The 19,258-nt window shown below is 40.3% G+C and overlaps 1 protein-coding gene across 3 annotated transcripts in view; it reads right to left on the minus strand.

Moving 5' to 3' along the window:
- Positions 1 to 19,258, minus strand: part of PIK3CA (phosphatidylinositol-4,5-bisphosphate 3-kinase catalytic subunit alpha) — a 103,790-nt gene that overhangs the window by 79,800 nt on the left and 4,732 nt on the right. The window contains exon 2 of one of the 3 annotated variants that reach the window (XM_070072478.1): positions 16,344 to 16,441. The exons of 1 other annotated variant lie outside the window; for it this stretch is intronic. The gene's annotated coding sequence lies outside the window, so the exon portion shown is untranslated. Of the gene's footprint in view, positions 1 to 16,343; positions 16,445 to 19,258 lie in introns of all 3 variants that reach the window. One more of the 3 variants, XM_070072479.1, reaches the window with a different exon arrangement.

A 19,258-nucleotide genomic window follows, 5' to 3' on the forward strand; every position in this document is an offset into this window, starting at 1 on the left:
TCCCAGTTGCTCCTCTTCCAGGCCAGCTCTCTGCTGTGGCCAGGGAGTGCAGTGGAGGATGGCCCAAGTGCTTGGGCCCTGCACCCCATGGGAGACCAGGATAAGTACCTGGCTCCTGCCATCGGATCAGCGTAGTGCGCCGGCCGCGGCAGCCATTGGAGGGTGAACCAACGGCAAAAAGGAAGACCTTTCTTTCTCTGACTCTCTCTCACTGTCCACTCTGCCTGTCAAAAAAAAAAAAAAAGATGCCAATTAGGATGCCTGCACCCCACATTGGAATGCCTGGGTTCAATACCTGGCTTTAGCTTCTGACTCCAGCTTTCACCTAATGCAGAACCTGGGAAGCAGTGGTAATGACTCAAATGATTGGATTCCTGCAACCAGCAGGGGAGACCTGGACTGAGTTCCCAGTTCTCACCTTTGGCCCAGCAAAGTTCCAGTTGTTGGGCGCATTTGGGAAGAGAACCAGCAGATGGTACTATGCATGCTCTATCTTGCTCTCAAATAAATGAATGAATAAACTGCCACTTATTTTCCAGAAGAGTTGACCCAATTTAGACACACAATGGAAATAAATGAGAAAGTACACTTCATGACACCTTCATCTGCAAAAACACCATTAGAAAAATATTCTTGCTAGCTCAATAATACTGTATCACTCCATTTTCAAATTTTACTACTCTGATTGTGTGTCAAGGATCCACATGCTTGTATCTTCTTCAGTAAATGGACCCAAAATCTTTGCCCATTCACCTGGTGCTTTTGAAAGTTATTTGTGCTTTAAAATTTAAAGATAAACATCTGTTTCTCTTTTGCAGAATTCTAACCTTGGTTTGCACATCTTTTAACTTGCTCATTTGTACTGGAAGAGGGTGAAGGAGGTAGGAGAAAAAGACAGAATAAATGTCAGTATTTCACATAGGAGTCAAGCGTAATGAACTTTTCCCTCTCCAGTCTTTTCAGTTCTTTAAAGCTCCTAGGATATTTCCCCATCTAGATAAATGTCTTTTTAAAATAAGACCAGTATAAAGACACTTACTTTTTTTCTTAAAAATCATTTATTGATTAGAAAGGCAGAGAGACAGAGACAGAAGGAGATGTCTCATCTACTGGTTCACTTCTCAAAAGCCCGTAACAGTTAGAGCTAGGCCAGGCTGAAGCCAGGAATCCATTCAATCCATCTGGGTCTCCCTTTTGGGTGACAGGGACTCAACTAGTTTACTTATCATCATCTGCTGCCTCCCAGGGTGGGTAATTAACAGGAAGCTAGAATCAGGAGTGGGTCCAGGACTCAAACCAGATATGGAATGCGGGTGTCCCAAGAGGCATCTTAAACACTATGCCAAATGCCCGCTCCTAATCTTCACCCAATTTATCTCGACTTCATTTCAGTAAATAACATGAGACAAAGATTCAAATCACTTTCCTAAATATTTAACACTCTCAGAAATGTTTATTAAGTCTTTCATTTTCTACTGATCTTTGGTGATTCTTTTATCATATTTACAGTGTCTGTTTCTGGACTCTCTGTTTCCTTTTACTATCTTTACTAACTTTACTATCAATACTTTATAGTAGGTTATTATACATGACAGGGATACAGGTTAAGTTCTCCATGACTGTTGTTAGTTTTTTACTTCAAAGTTGTTCCACTCTTACCTGTTTACAGTATCTCAAAAAAAAAAAAAAAAAAATCTTCATCTTGTTTATTTGTCAAACGTTAAAAAATTTTTTTCAATGAAGGGGGTATATGCTTAACCTGTAAGTTAATGAGAAAAATGGGTGTCTATAATAGAAAAATTTCCCATTCAGGAACATGAGATTCCTCCTTCCATCTACCCATACATCCCAACATAGTTTTTTTTTGGTTTCTTCACAGGGGCTCACATGTCTTATTTTTATTTTATTTTTTTAAAGATTTATTGATTTATTTGAAAGTCAGAGTTACAGAGTAAGAGAAGTAGAGGCAGAGAGAGAGAGAGAGAGAGAGAGAGAGAGACAGAGACAGAGAAAGAGAGGGAGAGGTCTTCCATCTGCCAGTTCACTATTCAACTGGCCACAACAGCCCGAGCTACACCAATCCGAAGCCAGGAGCCAGGAGCTTCCTTTAGGTCTCCCACGTCAGTGCAGGGGCCTAAGGACTTGGGCCATCTTCTACTATCTTCCCATGCCACAGCACAGAGCTGGATCAGAAGTGGAACAGCTGGGACTTGAACTGGCGGCCACATGGGATGTCAGCACTGCAGGCAGCAGCCATATCCACTACACCACAGCGCCAGCCCCTACATTTTTTATTAATATACTTTTACATTCTCTGTTAATGTTATAAATGATATTTTGTTATGGTTTCTAAATAATTACAGCTATTATAAAGGAGAAATACTTCCAAATTTTATCATATCTGCTATATATTTTTATTCATTTTAATAATTTATCAGTTGACTTTTATTTATTTGAAAGAGTTATTATTATTTATTTGAAAGAGTTAGAGAGAGGCACAGAGAGAGAGAAGAGAGATTTCTTTCATCCACTGGTTCATTCTCCAACTGGCTGCAATGGCAGGAGCTGCACTGATCTGAAGCCAGGAACCAAGAGGTTCTTCTAGGTCTCCCACATTGGGGAAGGGACACAAGGATTTGGGTCATCTTCTGCTGCTTTACTAGGCCATACTAGAGAGCAGGATGGAAAGTGGGGCAGCTGGGACTTGACCCAGCACCCATATGCGATGCCGGCACAGCAGGTGGCCGCTTTACCCACTATGCCACAGCACCGCCTCCTCAGATGACCCTTAGTTCTCCCCAAGAATGCAGTCTTACCATGTCAATGGGAAATGTGGAACTCCTTTTTCAGCATTTATTCCTTTCTTTTCTAAGTCATCTTTTGTATTGGTCTGAAGAAAGTAGAACTCAAATAAAATAGAAAATCTAAGATTACCAGGTAGGAATTAGTCTAAGAATGCAAAGATGGTTTAATATGGCTAACACAAACTCATGCATAATCCCACTTTTAAATACTACATGTGGGAGCTGGCTTTGTAGCACAGCAGGTTAAATTCCACCTGTGACACCAGCATCCCATATGGGTGCTGGTTTGAGTCCCTGGCCACTCCACTCCAATCCAGCTCCCTACTAATGCGCCTGGGAAAGCAGAGGAAGATGACCAAAGTCCTTGTGCTCCTGTCACCTATGTGGGAGACCTGGAATTAGCCCCTGGTTCCCGGCTTCGGCCAGGCCTACTCCCATGGTTAGGGCCATTGTGGAGTAACTGGAAGATGGAAGATCTCTCTGTCTCTCCTCTCTGTGACTCAAAATGAATCAATCTTGTAAAAAAAAATACTACACATATTGTATGTACTGCGTGTATAACTACTGTGTGTTTTAGATGTAATGTCTGTTCACATTATATCTTTGTACAAAAGATATTCCCATACAAATGGGATACAAAACCATCTATGTTGTACTTTATGGGTTTCAAGGAAAATCTTGTTTCTTTTTTTTTAAATATTTATTTATTTTTATTTATTTATTTTTTGACAGGCAGAGTGGACAGTGAGAGAGAGAGACAGAGAGAAAGGTCTTCCTTTGCCATTGGTTCACCCTCCAATGGCCGCTGCGGCCGGCGCACCACGCTGATCCGATGGCAGGAGCCAGGTACTTATCCTAGTCTCCCATGGGGTGCAGGGCCCAAGCACCTGGGCCATCCTACACTGCACTCCCTGGCCACAGCAGAGAGCTGGCCTGGAAGAGGAGCAACCGGGACAGAATCCAGCGCCCCGACCAGGACTAGAACCCGGTGTGCCGGCGCCGCAAGGCAGAGGATTAGCCTAGTGAGCCGCGGCGCCGGCCGGAAAATGTTGTTTCTGTACATCTACACACTACGTTTGTGTTGTTCATCTCTATACACCAAGAATCTAGCACACTGTCAAGCACAGAGTTTACTGAATAAATGGGAAATACTGTTTAATCACTCAACTATTCATTTTAAAAAGTATAAATATACATAAGATGCTCATATTTTCTAAACCAAATTTTGAAGGCACTTTTGAAAAATCATTCATTACCCATATGGATTATGCCTCAGTCACATTAAAACAGTATGAAAACATATTATTAGGAACTACAACTATCTCACAACATCTGCACTGTGACTACTGCACTTAACATTTATATTTCTTGCTCTTTTCTCATTATTTGTACTTCTTTCCCCTATCTGTTCTTTTATGTGTATGGATTTGCTAAAGGAAACTGAACCATACTAAGCAGAATTTAGGACTAAGTGGGTTTCTGCTAACCCCTTTGCATAAAAGAATGAGAAAACTACAAGACAGAAAAGACAAACAAGGCAACAAATTAGCATATTTCTCTCACCACCTTATGTAATATTCATTTCCTTTGTACAAACACCCAATTATGTCCTATCTGATCTGTGTGGGAGAAGCACTTCCCCTAGAGCCTTGTAAACAGAAAAGTGTACCTTAAGTCATCATGTGCCATTCTTGCTAGCTGGCTAGGAGAAATGACTACTGGACCAAAAAAAAGATATGATCTCTCTTTTTATTTATTTATTTTTATTTATTTTTTTGACAGGCAGAGTGGACAGTGAGAGAGAGAGAGACAGAAAGAAAGGTCTTCCTTTGCCGTTGGTTCACCCTCCAATGGCTGCCGCGGCCGGCGCACCACGCTGATCCGATGGCAGGAGCCAGGAGCCAGGTGCTTTTCCTGGTCTCCCATGGGGTGCAGGGCCCAAGCACCTGGGCCATCCTACACTGCACTCCCTGGCCACAGCAGAGGGCTGGCCTGGAAGAGGGGCAACCGGGACAGAATCTGGCGCCCCGACCGGGACTAGAACCTGGTGTGCCGGCGCTGCTAGGCGGAGGATTAGCCTAGTGAGCCGCGGCGCCGGCCATGATCTCTCTTAAACTGGGGGAGAAGGGAGGGTTTGATGCAGTGAAGTAGAATATTAGCTTATAATTCTAGATCAGAACCAGAATACTAACCTTCCTGCTAATCTACACTCAACAAGCCACTTATGTTTTATGAGCCTCAAAAGTTGTTTCTGAAGTTGGCATTGTGTTGCAGCAGGTCAAGCTGCCACTTGGAATGCCCACATTCCATATCTAAGTGATGGTTCAAGTCCCAGCTACTCTGCTTACGATCCAGCTTCCTGCTTATTGCCTGGGACAGCAGCAGATGATGACACAAGTACTTGGGTCCTTGCCATCCATGTGGGGGATGCCTGGACTGAGTTCTGAGCTCCTAGTTTCAACCTGGTCCATCAATGGCTGTTGTGGGCATTTAGGGAGTGAATGAAAAGACGGAAGCCCTCTCTTTTGCTTTCTCCCCCTTCCAAAGAAACAAAAATAAACTTTTAAAAAAATAGTGGCAAAAATATTATTTTTAGGGGCCAGTGCTACAGCGTAGTAGGTTATACCTCTGCCTGTGACTCCAGCATCCCATATGGTCACCAGTTCAAGTCCCAGCTGCTCCACTTCTAATCCAGCTCTCTGCTGATGGTCTGGGAAAAAAGTGGAAGATGGCCCTGGCACCCACACGGGAGACCTGAAAGAAGTTCCTAGTTCTTGGCTTTGGATCAGCCCAGCTCCAGCTGTTGTGGCCATTTGGGGAGTGAAGCAGCAGATGGAAGACCTCTGTGTCTCTCCCTCTCTCTGTAACTCTGCCTCTCAAATAAATAAATCTTTTAAAAAATATTATTTTAAAAAAGTTGTTTCTGAAAGGCTAGTGACCAAAAGAGATGTTTCTAGGGTGCTTCCAGAAATGAGCTTGGGAAAACATAATCTATAGATGTGCTTTATGTCAGTACATAAAGCACAACATATATGGATTTTGTATGTCTCCTTGTACAAAAACGGTTTATATGAAGATACGATATACACACAACAACCTAAAACACCAATAAAGTTATATGTACAGTATATACAATATATTGACTATTTTAAACTGTATAGGCTTATACATAACTCTGGGTGTGTTTGTGTATGTGTGCATGTATCCAAGAGAATACACATGTACAGATGATAGTTTGTTGTGGCCATAGCTTTGGGCAAACTTAGAGACCAAGACAATCACTCAGCAAGCCCAAACAGCAGTTTTTCTTCCAGCGTTGGAACAAATTTCTGTTTATTAAGTTGAGTACCAGGGGCTGGGTATTGAGGCCACCATAACATTCATCTGAATAACAGAATCATACTTAACACAGTGAGATATTCATCCCTATGCAATGAGACCAAGGAAAGAAACAGCAAATTCATCTTTTTTAATATGTGTACTTTGAAGCAAAAGTTCAATAGTGGTAAATGATACAAATATCCAAATTGTTATTATTCTGTCACATTTTTAACTTAGGCTAAATATATACAGTTGATTTCATATAAATGAAATGAGATTCTACTGTCCTGATTGGATGTGGGACGTCAGTTTCCTAATCTCTGAAATGGATAGACTGCAGGTATATTGCAGTGTTATCATGAGGATTAAGGCACATAACATTTAAAAAGTCCATAATATTCCACTTCCTCAGATTCATATTAAAGTCTGGGTTTGAGGAAACTCAAAATATACACACACAGGGGTACATCTGGAAAATCAGGGAAACTTTCTGGTATAGTTTCCCAGCTATAATTCTTGGTTATGCCATTTAAAATAATTAATTCTTAACTTCAATACCTAGGTTAGACAAAATCCCACAATATGGAAATACACTAGTCAGTTCTAGGGTACTCCAACGTCATATTAGTTTCACTGTACATACTAACCCACAAAAGAGATTAAATTCTATAAAGTTTCACATGTATCAAATGTTTGGAAGTATGCTTAATAACTCATTCCTTAAAAGCAATTGACAGGGGCAAGCACTGTGGCGGTATCTTACATATGCGCTGGTTGTAGTTCTGGCTGCTCCACTTCCAATCCAGCTCCCTACCTATGTACCTGGGGAAGCAGTGGAAGATGGCTCAAGTCTCTGGGCCCTGCACCTATGTGGGAGACTCAGATAAAGCTCCTGGCTTTGACCTGGCCCAACCCTGACCACTGCCTTGACCATTTAGGCAGTGAACCACTAGATGGAAGATCGCCCTCTCTCTTTCTCTGCCTCTGCCTCTCCTCCTCTCTTTCTCTGTAGCTTTGACTCTCAAATAAATAAATAAATCTTTAAAAAATAGAAATTAAATGACAGGAGCTGGCATTGTGGCAAAGCAAGTTAAGCTACCACCAGTTATTGAAGCACCAGTTAAGAGTCTCAGTTGCTTTGCTTCAGATCCAGGTCCCTGCTCATAATGCTTGGCAACTGGGAGGACAGAGGGTGTTGTGGCACAGTGAGTGAGCATGCTGGCATCTCATATGAGCATCAGTTCAGTTCTCAGCTGATCCCTGCTAATGTGCCTGGGAAGGCGGCATAAGATGGCCCAAGTTCTTGGACTTCTGCCACACATATGGGAGACCTAGATGGAATTCTGGTTCCTGACTTCTGCTTGGTCCAGCACCGGCTGTTGTAGCCATCTGGGGAGTGACCCAGCAGATGAAAGATCTCTAACTACAGTTCAAATAAATAAATCTTAAAATTAAAAAATAAAAATGCAACAGGGGCAGGGATGCAGTGTTGTGGCACAGCAGGTTAAACTGCAGTCTGCAAGCCTCGCATCCCATATAGGTGCTGGTTTGAGTGCCAGCTGCTCCACTTCAGCTCTAGCTCCCTGCAAATTTGCCTGGGAAAGCAGCAGAAGATGGCCCAAGTAGTTAGGCCTCTGCACCCACGTGGGACATTTAGATGAAGCTTCTGGCTTCAGTCTGGCCCAGCCCCGGCCACTGTGGCCATTTGGGAAGTGAGCCATTAGATGAAGATCAATCTCTCCTTCTTTCTGCCTCTACCTCTCTTTCTGTAACTCTGCCTTTCAAATAAAAATAAAATAAATAATAAAATAAAAAGAGTTGTCTGCACCTCAATGTTTATTGCAGCTCAATTCACAATATCTAAGACATGAAATTAATCAACTATTGGGATTGCATCAAATTGAGAAGTTTCTGCACTGCAAAAGAAACAGTCAGGAGAGTGAAGAGACAACCGACAGAATGGGAAAAAATATTTGCAAACTATGCAACAGATAAAGGGTTAATAACCAGAATCTACAAAGAGATCAAGAAACTCCACAAAAACAAAACCAACAACCCACTTAAGAGATGGGCCAAGGACCTCAATAGACATTTTTCAAAAGAGGAAATCCAAATGGCCAACAGGCACATGAAAAAATGTTCAAGATCACTAGCAATCAGGGAAATGCAAATCAAAACCACAATGAGGTTTCACCTCACGCCGGTTAGAATGGCTCACATACAGAAATCTACCAACAACAAATGCTGGCAAGGATGTGGGGAAAAAGGGACACTAACCCACTGTTGGTGGGAATGCAAACTGGTCAAGCCACTATGGAAGTCAGTCTGGAGATTCCTCAGAAACCTGAAGATAACCCTACAGTTCGACCCAGCCATCCCACTCTTTGGAATTTACCCAAAGGAATTTAAATTGGCAAACAAAAAAGCGGTCTGCACCCTAATGTTTATTGCAGCACAATTCACAATAGCCAAGACCTGGAACCAACCTAAATGGCCATCAACGGTAGACTGGATAAAGAAACTATGGGATATGTACTCTATAGAATACTATACCGCAGTAAGAAACAATGAAATCCAGTCATTTGCAACAAAATGGAGGAATCTGGAACACATCATGCTGAGTGAAATAAGCCAGTCCCAAAGGGACAGATACCATATGTTCTTCCTGATCGGTGACAACTGACTGAACACCAAAAAGGAAACCTGTTGAAGTGAAATGGACACTATGAAAAATGGTGACTTGATTAGCATAGCCCTGACTGTTAATGAACAACTTAATACATTATCCCTCTTAGTAGTTTTTTTTTTTTGTCTGTTCTACTTAATATGACTGGTTTAATTCTGTAATTAATACACAGTTATTCTTAAGTGTTGAAATTTAACTGAAATGTGATCCCTGTTAAACATAAGAGTGGGAATAAGAGAGGGAAGAGATGTCCAATTTGGGACATGCTCAAGCTGACTTGCCCCAAATGGTAGAGTTAGAAACATACCAGGGGACTCCAATTCAATCCCATCAAGGTGGCATGTACCAATGCCATCTCACTAGTCCAAGTGATCAATCTCAGTTCACAATTGATCATAATGAAAGGACTAAGAGTCAAAGGGAGCACATAAACAAGTCTAGTACCTGCTAATACTAACCAATAGAATAAATAAAGGGGAGAGTGATCCAACATGGGAAGCGAGATACTCAGCAGACTCATAGAATGGCAGATGTCCTAAACAGCACTCTGGCCTCAGAATCAGCCCTAAAGGCATTCGGATCTGGCTGAAAAGCCCATGAGAGTATTTCAGGCATGGAAAGCCAAGACACTCTGGCAAAAAAAAAAAAAAAAAAAAAAAAAAAAAAAGAAAGAAAGAAAGATAGATAGATAGATAGATAGATAGATCTCTGTGAGTGAGATCCCAGTGGAAAGAACAGGTCTTCAAAGAAGGAGGTACCTTTCTCTGAAGGGAGGAGAGAACTTCCACTTTGACTGTGACCTTGTCTAAACAAGAGTCGGAGAACTCAAAAGGCTTCCATAGCCTTGGAAACTCATGACTGGAGCATAGGGAGATTACTGATGCCATAAACAGGAGTGTCAATTTGTAAAGTCAACAACAGGAGTCACTGTGCACTTACTCCTCATGTAGGATCTCTGTCCTTAATGTGCTGTACATTGAGATTTAATGCTATAACAAGTACTCAAACAGTATATTTCACTTTGTGTTTCTATGGGGGTGCAAACTGTTGAAATCTTTACTTAATGTATACTAAACTGATCTTCTGTAAAAAAAAAAAAAAGAAAAAAAAGAAATTATCAATTCCCAACTTGACTCTCACTGGGATTAAACATGACAATAGGTCTGATCTGACTTCAACATCATTTAAAAAATCATCTATTATTTTTCACTTTATGTTTCTGTGTGGGAGCAAACTGTTGAAATGTTTACTTAATGTATACTAAACTGATCTTCTGTATATTAAGAGAATCGAAAATGAATCTTGATGTGAATGGAAGGGGAGAGGGAGTGGGAGAGGGGAGGGTTGCGGGTGGGAGGGACGGTATGGGGGGGAAGCCACTGTAATCCATAAGCCGTACTTTGGAAATTTATATTCATTAAATAGAAGTTAAAAAAAAAAAGACATGGAATCAACCCAAATGCCCATCAGCAGAAGACTGGATAAAGAAATTATGGGATATGTACTCTATAGAATACTATACAGAGTTAAAAAAAAATGAAATCCGGTCATTTGCAACAAAATGGAGGAATCTGGAACACATCATGCTGAGTGAAATAAGCCAGTCCCAAAGGGACAAATATCATATGTTCTCCCTGATCGGTGACAACTAACTGAGCACCTAAAAAGAAATCTGTTGAAGTGAAATGGACACTGTGAGAAACAATGACTTGATCAGCCCTTGTCCTGACTATTGAGGAACAACTTAATACTTTATTCTTTTTAGTATTTTTTGTTCTACTTAATACCATTGGTTAAACTCTTTAATTAACACACAATTATAAATAAATTTAACTGAAAAGCAATCCCTGGTATATATAAGAGTGGGAATAAGAGAGAGAGGAGATGTACAGTTCGGCACATGCTCAATCGGACTTACCCCTAATGGTAGAGTTAGAAACGTGCCAGGGGATTCCAATTCAATCCCATGAAGGTGGCATATACCAATGACATCTCACTAGTCAAAGTGATCAGTTTCCGTTCATAATTGATCATAATGATAGGGTTACGAGTCAAAGGGATCACATAAACAAGACTAATGTCTGCTAATACTAACTGATAGAATTAAAAAGGAGAGAACAATCCAACATGGGAAGCGAGATACTCAGCAGACTCATAGAATGGCAGATGTCCTAAACAGCACTCTGGCCTCAGAATCAGCCCTTAAAGCATTAGGATCTGGCTAAAAAGCCCATGAGAGTATTTGAGGTATGGAAAGCCAAGACACTCTGGCAAAAAAAAAAAAAAACAAAAACCCTAAATGAAAGATCTCTGTGAGTGAGATCCCAGTGGAAAGAACAGGCCATCAACCATCAAAGAAGGAGGTACCTTTCTCTGAATGGAGGAGAGAACTTCCACTTTGACTATGGCCTTGTCTAAATGAGATCAGAGATGGTGAACTCAAGAGGCTTCTATAGCCTTGGCAGCTCATGACAAGAGCCTTGGGTAATTACTGACGTCATAAATAAGAGTGTCAATTGTTAAATCAACAACAGGCGTCACTGTGCACTTACTCCTCATGTAGGATCTCTGTCCTTACTGTGTTACACTAAGTGAATTAATGGTATAACTAGTACTCAAATGGCACTTTCTACTTTGTGTTTCTGCGTGGGTGAAAACTGTTAAAATCTTTACTTAGTATATACTAAACTGATCTTATATATGTAAAGATAATTGAAAATGAATCTTGATAAAGAATGGGATGGGAGAGGGAGTGGGAGATGGGATGGTTGCAGGTGGGAGGGTGGTTTTGGGGGAAAAAAGCCGCTATAATTCAAAAGTTGTACTTTGGAAATTTATATTTATTAAAGTTAAAAAAAATGCACATGGAAAGCTAACAAAAGACAGCTTAAATGCTTGGCCCCTGCTACCCATGAGAGACCTAGACAGAGTTGCTGGCTCCTGGCTTCTGCCTGGCTTACTCCTGGCCATTTTTGGCCTTTTGGGGAATCAATCAGTGAATGGAAGATCTTTCTCTATAAATAAATCTTGTTTTTTGTGTGTGTGTGTGTGTTTTTTTTTTTTAAAGAAAGCCAATGACAATGAAAATTCTGAACAATTATGAACAAATTATATCAAAAGTTGCAGAATTTTCTGAAGTAATCTCTATAAATTAATAAGCTAGTCTTTTTAAGTATGGATTTTTATTATCTCATTTTATGTGAAACATAGACTATAGAATCATCATTTTGAGTATACTTGTGCAAGTATGAAGGGCAGTCTAGCCAAAACTGATAAAACATGAGAGATAAACTATACACACACACACACACACACACACACACACTTGCCACAAACTTAAATATGAGCTAATAGCATCATTTATATAAGATAAAAACAACAGTACTGAAACCAAAGAAATAATACCAGAGAAACTTATTATTAGTGGCAAGTTATTTACCTTTGTAATTAAAGGCAAAGACTTAGAGATTGGACTGATGAAAATAATCAAAACACACAGCTGCTTTCCTATCTTCACATAAATGACTTCTAAGGCAGGCTTAGAAATCTTGTCAGTGTATACTAGGTAGCAGCATAATAAACAAAAGTGTTAAATATTACATTCAATAAAGATTTCAGTGCAAGTAGGATTGGCAGATATGCCAGCAATTTCAAAACAGGACTTGAAATTCTAAAAAAGCAAGTAACATAGGGACTATGAGACAATATGACACAACTGTTATCTTTAGTGTATGAAGATAGGGAAAGAAAATATCCAGTAGTGCAAAACAAGCACTGCTTCAATGGTATAATGCTGTTAAGATACCTCCTGAGATTCTCAGATTCCTGAAATAGATAGGGGAAATCAATCCACAGGACACTCAGACTACATGTGAAAAAATGCACATCCATTTACTTAATATCTTCTGTCCATTAATTCCTGCACTCCATCAAGCTAAATCTCCATATGCTAATTTCTCAAAGAATTAGGTATGAAATCCAATTCAGATTCCTTGAGCTAGAATGAAATCTAAAAGTTTAAAAGATTTTTATTTAACTGTATTTGAAAGGCAGAGACACAGAGATCTTCCATCCACTGGTTCATCCCACATTGTTCAAAACAGCTAGGGCTGGGCCAGGCAGAAGCTCAATCAAGTTCTCCCACATGGATGGCAGAGACTCTAGCAGTTGAGCCACCACCTGCTGCCTCCCAGGATGTGCACTATCAGGAAGTTGGAATTGGAAGCAGAGCCAGTACTTGAACCCAAGCACTCCAATAATGAATGCAGGCATCCAAAGCAGCATCTTAACCACTGTGCTTTACTGCCAGCCCCTAAATGCTTTAATAGAACAAAAAGCAAGCAGTGATATAAAGTATTGAAAGCTACTCCAAACTTGTTAGAAGGCAATCTATATTGTTCATTACCCAGACTGGATCCACTAGTAAATTCTCAGAATGGTGAGAATTCAATACACTATTCAGTGTTAAAGTTTCAAAAGAAATCAGTGACTATGAAATGGTTCTTACCCTCAAGGAGTTCACAAATATTTATAAAGTGCTTATTATGTGGTAGGCACTGACCAAAAGGCTTTCATGTATTATTCACTTAATCCTCATTAAAGTATTATTTTGTAGGTAGTTAAAATCCCTCTTTGATAAGCAACAAAACGTGTCATTCAAAGAATACCTAAGCCACCAAAGTTAAGTTATTTGCCCAAAGTTACAAAACTAGTAATCTTGATAGTCTAGTTGCAGTACACACTGCATTCGCCAAATATTTAGCAGAGGAAAAGGAAAGGAAAACTAAAGAATATAACCTTATTTAGTGGGTTTTCCAGGATTGTCTTACTTCAAATACTCTATTCTACTGCTAGATTACTTACCCCAGTTTTGGCTGGGGAAAAAAGTATTCGCTGGTGATGGGATTTGAGCTAGGGGTTAAGACATCAATATCTCTTCCTGGAGTGCCTGGCTCTGGCTCCTGATTCTAGTTTCCTGCTGGTGGGTCCCTGACATCCACACAGGAGACCTAGACTGAGTTCCCTTCTCACTCTCTCCTTTAGCCTGTCCCATTTGAGGAGAATTCTTATCCTTTCTCTTTACCTCCAAAATAAAAAAAAAAAAAAAAATTTAAAGAAAGTACTTAACGGGAAGAGTACAATTTGTATCAGATATTAAACTTAACAAAAAGACCATAACATGACCCATTTTAATTCTGCTTCAACAGCTGTACTTATATTTATTAAAAATTATTTTGGGAGAATCAGGAGTCCCACAATCACTAAGAAAGTTTAAGGTTAGCCACTTTAATTGTAGAAAAAATAACCAGTGTCCATGTCATAAAATTACTAATATTCTAAATTACTAATATTCTAAATTGCTTAGAGCTTTGCTATTATTATTATTATCATCAAGACAAGTATAGAGACTGCTTTGAAAAACCATGTTTAACTTTTATACCTGGTGTATAATTAGGAAGAAAGAACTCAAATATCACTTTCATAAATATTTTAAGATGCTGCCTAAATGTATCAATTACAAATAATAGCCATTAGACTTTAAGAAAACTTTTATAACAAAATGACTTTAAAAGTTATTAATATTTATAAATAAAAAAATAAGTTTCAAAATATAATTCTCTCCTTTCCCTGTCGTCATGTATGGTTTCGTTTCAGTTTGGATTCTGTATTTTCCCCACTAATGTTGCTTTATATGATGTGCTCCATAAAACTATATTCACAGAATAATAGTAAATGATTTAGTTAAAGCTCCAATGTTTTAGAACTGCCTAGGAAGTTAAACTGCTAAGGAGAGGCGGGTGTTGTTGCGCAGCATGGTAAGCCACCACTTGTGATACTACTTCCAATATCAGAGTGCAGGGCACTGGTTTCAGTCCAACTGCTCTCATTCTAAACCAACTCCCTGCACATGCACCTGAGAAAACTGCAGAAGGTGGCCTAAGTATTTGGGCCACTACAATACACATAGGAAACAAAAATGCAGTTCCTGGCTCTTAGCTTGAGCCTGGCCCAGCCCCAGCTACTACAGCCATTTAGGGAGTGAACCCCTACCCAACCCCCATCACTCTACCTTTCAAATAAATAAATAAACCTTAAGAAATACGTGTGAACATTAAAAATAAGTATGTTAAGTTTTTTTTTTTTAAACTTCTAAGAAAAAAGTACACTTCATTTGCTCTTAGGTAAAGGCAGTCAGTCAGTTGTTTTGAAATACAATAGTAGTTTCAGGTCCAGACCTGAGGAAGTTAATCACGAGAAGCACTTGGAAAAGCAAGATCTCTCAAAGAAAAGTAAGACACAGAAATCTGACTAACTTGTTGAAAGTATGTACCTACTCAAAATAATTCTAAACAATATCTCACTAGCTGACCAGTTTGCTGTTAAAAAATATTCAAAAGCTGAAGATGAGTAATTTGAACATTAACAGAAACAAATCAATAGCATAAACATCACTGCCTTGTGACCAAGGACAATAATTTTTTATCTTTCCACACATGTGTCTTCACAACTGAAGGCAGACACAGAAAAAAAAAAAAAAAGAAGCTTACTATGCCTTTGAAATTATGTTTCTAAGATTAGAATATATTTTCCAAAAACCATCTAGTGGGATAGGTTACCAATACTTTCCTAGAAGTCTTTTAATAAGTAAGGGTGATGGTCAATGGCTGTTCAGGGTGCTGTGACAGGTCTGTTGGCCTTTCTAACTCTGGCCACTGGTGTGTAGTGAATGACCTATTCTTAATGCCTGTCATTTAACTGCTTCCAATGCCAGTCACCAAGATGACTATGTCTGTGTTAAGTGTGAATCTCCAAAGTTACTGAAGAAAAACATTTAAGAAACAAAATAGTAACAATAATAATGCTTTCCTCTGTTTTCCAATGGTACTTTTTCTCTGCCACAGAATTTCACAAATAGGCTTTCAAACACGCACAAATTTATAAACAAGGAGACAGAAAGATTGTAGCTTCTGAAAACACAACTGATAGACTTGCTCCTCTAGGGAGTGGCTTACTTGCTCTTTCCTGAAATCAGAAACAGACTTTAAAATGCTAGGGATCTGAGAGCTGGGGAATTATAGAGACCTTAGAATTTTGCAGGTGAAGAAACAAGCTCTGAAAGATCAAGATCTAAGGCTAAGCAGTTAATTAATGTTTGAATGGAGAACCCATACTTTCTAATTCCTAATCCAATGTTCTTTTCATCACAGCACACCACCTCTCCCTAACCTTTCAAGAAAAATGTCTACAAATAGCAACAGAAATATGCAATTAGTTAACAACTTAAAGAAAAATGTTTCTTATATATTTCAAATCTAAACTCAATAAATGACCAACTGTACTAGTACACCCAATGTATCTAATTTTCAGAGTTCTAAGTATACAGCTATTAACTGACAGAAATCTAAGAATAGTATTTTGATTTCCCAATATAATATTACTTATTTTTTTAATCAGTGCTTTTTGATAACCTACGTTCAGGCACTATGCTAGATGTTGAGAGGATACAAAAATGAACACAACACGGTCCTCACCTGTTCAAAAATCTATGCCTAACATCCTCTTCATAATATTGCCTCATGTTTTTGTAGTTCTTTATAAAATGCAGTTCTCCACTGAGACATACAAACTCCTGCTGAGTAAGGAAAGAGACGATCAGAGCAGAAATGATCTATCCTTGAGTAGCATTTTTCACATCGCAACACTGACTTCTTTGGCTTTTACAACACAAATATTTAAAATCTGAAGTGCACCTGATAAGCACTACCTATAAAAATTCTTTAAAAATTTTTTTAAATGTCACATTTATTTCAAATGGCAATCCTGGCCTTGATACAAAGACTCTTTTGTAAAACCTGCAATTGAAATCTAAAAGTTACTAAAACTTAACCACTAACATAAATGACAACAACTTAGATAAACTGTCAAACTCAAAACCAAAATGAAACAGATAATTTGAGTATTTAATTGTTAGACCAAATAGAAAACATGATATTCCTGTATTAGATATAAATTTACAACATAAATAACATGTATACATTTTTTCCTAAAGATTTGTGAAATCTGTAACAATTTAAATTATCTCATAATAATGTGAGTTACTTAGCAAGCAATATATTTTTACTCATGTGTTTTAACTTTAAACTCCCTAAACTGTATAGGTGGAGTGAGGAAGTAAGAACATCTAAAAAAGTTTTTAACCAAATCAACTGATTATAATAAAAGATTAAATGCAAATAAAGGATACAACTACAATATATTATTAGTATATCCAAAGTTGGGCAAACTTTTTTTTTTTTTTTTTTTTTTTTTTACAGGCAGAGTGGATAGTGAGAGAGAGACAGAGAAAGGTCTTCCTTTTCCGTTGGTTCACCCCCAATGGCCGCTGCAGCACGCCGATCAGAAGCCAGGAGCCAGGTGCTTCCTCCTGGTCTCCCATGCGGGTGCAGGGCCCATCCTCCACTGCACTCCGGGGCCACAGCAGAGAGCTGGACTGGAAGAGGAGCAACCCGGACAGAACCAGGCACCCCGACCAGGGCTAGAAACCAGGGTGGCGGCCTCGAAGGTGAAGTATTAGCCTATTAAGCAGCGGCGCCAGCCTATTTTTCAAAAATATACTTATTTACTTGAAAGGTAGAATTGAGAGAGAGAGAGAGAATCTCTCCTTTTTTCCGTTGGCTCACCCCTCAATGGCAGCTGCACCGCGCTGATCTGAAGCCAGGAGCCAGGAGCCAGGTGCTTCCTCCTGGTCTCCCATGTGGGTGCAGGGCCCATCCTCCACTGCACTCCCGGGCCACAGCAGAGAGCTGGACAGGAAGAGGAGCAACCCGGACAGAATCCGGCGCCCCGACTGGGACTAGAACCCGTTGTGCCGGCGCCCCAAGCAGAGGATTAGCCAAGTGAGCCGCGGCGCTGACCTATTTTTCAGAAATATACTTACTTACTTGAAAGGTAGAATTGAGAGCGAGCCGGTGCCGCGGCTCACTAGGCTAATCCTCCGCCTTGCGGCGCCAGCACACCAGGTTCTAGTCCCGGTCGGGGCGCCGGATTCTGTCCCGGTTGCCCCTCTTCTAGGCCAGCTGTCTGCTGTGGCCAGGGAGGGCAGTGGAGGATGGCCCAAGTGCTTGGGCCCTGCACCCCATGGGAGACCAGGAGAAGCACCTGGCTCCTGGGTTCGGATCAGCGCGGTGCGCCGGCCGCAGCGCGCCGGCCGCAGCGCGCCAGCTGTGGCGGCCATTGGAGGGTGAACCAACGGCAAAAGGAAGACCTTTCTCTCTCTCTCTCTCTCTCTCTCTCTCTCTGTCCACTCTGCCTGTCAAATAAATAAATAAATAAATAAAAAGAGAGAGAGAGAGAGAATCGCTCCTTTTTTCCGTTGGCTCACCCTCCCATAGCAGCTGCACCGCGCTGATCCGAACCCAGAAGCCAGGTGCTTCCTCCTGGTCTCCCATGTGGGTGCAGGGCCCATCCTCCACTTGCACTCCTGGGCAACAACAGAGCTGGACAGGAAGAGGAGGACCCGGACAGAATCCGGTGCTCCAACAGGGACTAGAACCCGGTGTGCTGGCGCCCCAAGCGGAGGATTAGCCTATTGAGCCGTGTCGCTGGCCAATAGAATCTTTCATCCTTCATCCACTGGTTCACTTCCCAGTGGCTGCAAGGGCTGGGTCAGCTGAAGCCAGGAACTTCTTCCAGGTCTCCCATGAGGGTACAAGGGCCCAAGCACTTGGGTCATCCTCTATGGCTTTCCCAGGCACATTAGCAGTGAGCTGTATTGGAAGTGGAGCAGATGTGGCTTGAACCTGTGCCTATATAGGATACAGGCGCTGGGGGTTGGCAGCTTAACCCACTATGCAACAATGCTTCACACCTGCAGTGCCTAGCATGTACAAGGAAAATAGGACTTAATACACAGACTGTGTCTTTCTGTTATCTCCATAAATCTACTCAGGGGATCTAACATCTGAGAAGGGGAATGGAAATGAAGGTTTATTAAGCACTGATCCAGATAAATAACTCTCTTGGATTTACATTCTCTCATTTAATTCAACAACAACTCTAAGTAATTACCCCCACTATACAGATTTGGAAATCTGTCAAGTAATCCTGCAAGTTAAGTTTTAAGAATCAGATTTTGAACCAAGACATCATATTCTAAAGCCCATATTGTTAACACTCAGAATTTTAAGGTGAGATCACCAAGTACCATATCGAGAATCTAGTACAATCCCCGTTACAGATAAAGACCAAAGATATTGAGATTGATTTGCCCAAAGACACAATGCTCATGGTGAAACAGATTTGAATTCCAGTCTCCTGACTTCCAGTACAGTACTCTGTATAAAAATGATAATCATTTCTGCCTGTGTATGTGTTTGAAGTAGAGTGTCACTTCTGGTACAATCTGAAACATCTCAATTGTGTCTACAAATAAAAATCATATGCATAC

This window comes from Oryctolagus cuniculus, chromosome 4 (genome assembly GCF_964237555.1).
Source record: "Oryctolagus cuniculus chromosome 4, mOryCun1.1, whole genome shotgun sequence".
In the NCBI taxonomy this organism is placed as follows: Eukaryota; Metazoa; Chordata; class Mammalia; order Lagomorpha; family Leporidae; genus Oryctolagus; species Oryctolagus cuniculus.